Source organism: Meleagris gallopavo, chromosome 3, assembly GCF_000146605.3.
Source record: "Meleagris gallopavo isolate NT-WF06-2002-E0010 breed Aviagen turkey brand Nicholas breeding stock chromosome 3, Turkey_5.1, whole genome shotgun sequence".
Taxonomy (NCBI): Eukaryota; Metazoa; Chordata; class Aves; order Galliformes; family Phasianidae; genus Meleagris; species Meleagris gallopavo.
The window spans coordinates 71,032,558-71,036,946 of record NC_015013.2 but is presented as its reverse complement, the minus strand read 5'-3'; positions in this window follow the sequence as shown (position 1 = coordinate 71,036,946).

Below are 4,389 nucleotides of genomic sequence, written 5' to 3'. Positions count from 1 at the left end.
GTATTAAATGGGGAGGTTGGTGGCCCTGCATGTGGCAGAGGGGTTGGAACTTGATGATCCCTGAGGTCCCTTCCAACCCAGGCCACTCTGTCATTCTGCGATTCTGTGAGCGTTTGCCAGGACGACAGTGGACACTGTACTCTTGTCCATCGCCGCGCCTTGTGTCAGAGCAGGATCACAGCTTGCACCATCTCTCATTACCGTGGGCACACGGATGGTTTGGCAGCACAGCCCGCATTTCGCAAGCGTGCTGGGCTTGGGGATCCTGCCAGCCACTCATGTTGTGCCGGCTGCTCTGTCCTGACGCGTTTTGTCGGGCTGCCTGCAGAGCGTGCGCCTTGCAGCAGCTTTCACCAGGCTCCTGCTCATAGCTGATGTGCCCCGCTGACAGCCTTTGCACGGTGGAAGCTGCCTGGAGTCATTTTCAACTTCGAGGGGTTTTAAGATTCTGCTAATGGCCTTCACTGACTGATGGCAAATGTGTTCCTACTGATTTAAAAGTTGAAATCTGATGCGTTAATCTACATTAGGAATACATCTGAGATGACTGTGCCCCAACTGTAGGAAGGGCCCCTAGTTTTCTTCGTGGATTTGAATTCCATCTATCCATCTTGCCTCTTTCCATTCAGGAACCTCAGACTCCCAAACTTATTTTTAGCACAAGCTACCATGATGATGAGTAATCTCCTTCATAGTTTAAACAGTACCCCAAAAGCATTTTCAATTTCAATTACGTCTCCCAGGTTCTTCAAAGAGTTATAGAATCATAGAATGGTCTGGGTTGAAAAGGACCACAGTGATCATCTGGTTTCAACCCCCTGCTATGTGCAGGGTCGCCAACCACCAGACCAGGCTGCCCAGAGCCACATCCAGCCTGGCCTTGAATGCCTCCCAGGGATGGGGCATCCACAACCTCCTTGGGCAACCTGTTCCAGTGTGTTACCACCCTCTGTGTGAAAAACTTCCTCCTAATGTCTAACCTAAACCTCCCCTGTCTCAGTTTAAAACCATTCCCCCTTGTCCTATCACTATCCACCCATGTAAACAGCCGTTCTCCCTCCTGTTTATATGCTCCCTTCAAGAACTGGAAGGTGACAATGAGGTCTCCCTGGAGCCTTCTCCAATCTTCTCTTCTCCACCTTCTTGATTAATCAGCATTTTATTTATTTGCTAATTTTTGAAGCCACTTATCACTAATTGCTAGTGCAATGCCATTAAGTTCTATTTTTCTCTTTCTTGGGTAACGTGTCCCCTAAGATGCCTGTTTCCCAGTCACAGTTCCCATTCCACCCTGCTTCTTTTATGCCTCCAGTACCCGGTCTGACAGCATGCACCAGTTGGTCAGGTTCCTGTGTTTTGTTGCCCAGGCTCTTGGCATTTGTGTGCTGCCATTCCAGTTGCTTCTTCCTGGCTGTATGTTATCCCCAGGCCTGGTTAAGCACAGTGTTTGCGTGAAGTGTCATCTTCCGGTGTTTCCATCAGTGTTAGTACCTACAGAAATGTACTAGGATGGTCTGGGGCACAACAACCTCTCACAGTTGTTGCTCTCTCAGCACCGTGTTCTCCCTGTACTTCTATATTTGCTGTACTTCTCTCTTCTCATATGCCTTCTGTTCCTGCAATGTCTTAATTTTAGCCCCTTTGCTAATCTTGGTATAATCTCAGGTTTTCTGGCCCCTCACTCCCGTATCATTTTGTACCACACATTCTGTTTCAGGGGATTTCTGAAACTATCCATATCTTCCTGCATGCCAAGAAGCCGGTCTTAACACTGCCTTCCTGACCACTGAGACAGACCTATGTAACTACTTCATAGAATCACAGGGTTGGAAGGGATTTCCAGAGATCATCTAGTCCATCCCCCCTGCTAAAAGCAAGTTCCCTACAGTAAGTTGAGCAGGAGAGCACCCAGGCAGGTCTTGAATATCTCCAGAGAAGGAGACTCCACAACCTCTCTGGGCAGTATGTTGCAGTGTTCTGTCACCCTCACAGTAAATAAGTTCTTTTGCATGTTTGTTTGGAACTTGCTGTGTTCCAGTTTTTGCTCATTTCCCCTTGTCCTGTTGCTGCACAACACTGACAAGAGCCTGGCCCCATCCACTTGACTCTCATACTTTAGATATTTATAAACACTGCTAAGATCCTCTCTCAGTCTTCTCTTCTCCAGGCTGAACAACCTCAGCTCTCTCAGCCTTTCCTCACACAGAAGATGCTCCAGCCCCTTAATCACCTTTGTGGCTCTCTGCTGGACTCTCTCCATATAATTCCTGTCTTTTTTGAAGAGGAGCCCAGAACTGGACAGTACACCAGATGTGGCCTCACCAAAGCAGAGTAGAGGAGAAGGATAGCCTCCTGCAACCTGCTGGCCACTCTCTTTTTAATGCTCCCCAGGACACCTTCTTGGCCACAGGGGCACTTGCTGGCTCACGGCCAACCTGTTGTACACCAGGACACCACAGCTCTTCTCTGCAGAGCTTCCTTCCAGCATGTCAGCTCCTAACCCATATTGATGTATGCACCTGTACTTCTGTTCCTGAAGCTTCTTCTCTCTCACCATAGGCACCTTTCCTCCAAGTTTATTTTGTATCAGCCTGTGACTGCACATCTCATTTCTCCACGTTTCTCACAAGCCTGTTAGTTCTGCATCCCATCCTGCTCTATTTCTCCACAGCAAAATCTTCAGTTCATCCCAATACCACTTGCAGCTCTGTTCTTCTTCCCTGTGCAGACTTTTGGTCCAAGACAGATCTCCAATCACAGCTTTATGCATCATCCTACTGTTTTCTTTCAAAACATCACCTTTTTAAATCCATAAGGGGAGAATCAGCAGAACTATATCATGTTGTTGAAATATGTTAATGGCTACCACCAAATATTTTTCTAATCTAATTGCTGCTGGGAATCAAATTGTTTTCCTCAATTTCACTGGTCAATAATTGTATCTGATCATCATCAATGACATTGTATTCATCACCATCTGAACCTAATATTGCAAAACACAGAATTAAAGTCACATTCCCAGAGGCACAGCTATTTCCAGCAACAGGGAGTCTCTGTAAATAAAAATGAAGGTCTGGAATCGCTCTACCACTTGCTGCAACTGGTATTAGCTGACCTGGCTGTGACACTGTCCTAAGAGAAGCCCTTGACTGTGTACAGACCACAGTGCCATGCTTGGAGTACATCTAAAAAGAGATGCTCTTGCTTAAAAGTCAAAAAAGAGCTTACTGGTGTAACCAAAATAAGCCATGGCAAGTGCCACTACCATCTGTAAGGCAGTGTGTTATTTCAGCAAAATAAATTCTAGTATTTGTTTTTCAATATAAAAAATGTTACATTTCATTCTGGGAGTTGCTTATCCATCAGGGCAAGAGATGGTTCCAGCTCAGGACAAGACTGAAAGCTGACTAATCATTTGCCAGTATTGCCAATGAGACTCTTTGATTCTCAAATTCCACAATGTTTCTGTGAACTGATTTTCAGTATTTTAAGCACATCTGTTGAAATGGTATGGGGAGGCAGCATTGTGATGTCAGTGGTCAGGCACTGGAAATGAGCTGCCCAGGGAGGTGGTGGAGTCACCGGCCCTGGAGGTGTTCAAGGAACGTTTGGATTTTGTGTTAAGAGACATGGTTTAGTGAGTACTATTGGTGATGAGTGGATGGTTGGACTGGATGATCTTGAAGATCTTTTCCAACCTTGGTGTTTCTGTGATTCTGTGATTCAGAAGCCATTCCAGTTCCTGGATCTTCAGCAGTGCCACAAAACCTGCCTTCTGTAGCACCCATGAACATGGCTGTGGAGCAGTGCGTTGCACCGTGGGTCCCCAACACACGACATGGAGACAGAGCTTCCTGAGCTGCTTTCAGCACGGGCAATGGAGACACAGAATCAGAACTGATGCAGTGAGCAGCAAGCTCAGCTACTAGAACGAAATAAAGGGCCTCATCAGTTCCTGGTGCACACACAGACAGCTTATTTCATTAAGAACCAGAAGACACAGATAACGAGGTATAATTATCACTAAGGAAAGCAGAGATTTGCCTGAAGCTCTGGCTGCAGTTAGAAGTGCCTTGAATTTTCTCTCCTTCCTCTAAAAGACACAGACAGCCGTTCTGTGACGGAACCCAACACGGAACCCACAGAGAACCTCCATCACCGCGCACAACTCGCACCGCATCAGTCCCACGGGTACTGCGGGCTGCCTTCAGCTTCACAGCGCGTACACTCAGAACGCCTGCGAGGAACTGTTCTGCACGTCGGGCTCGATACGCCCCGTGGGTCCCTCCCAACCCAGGATCCCCGCCGTTGCTTAGCGCTCCGTCCCGCTTCTGAGGGGCGCCGCGATCCCCCTCGCCTCCCTCCCCCAGCTGCGCTGACCCGGAAGTG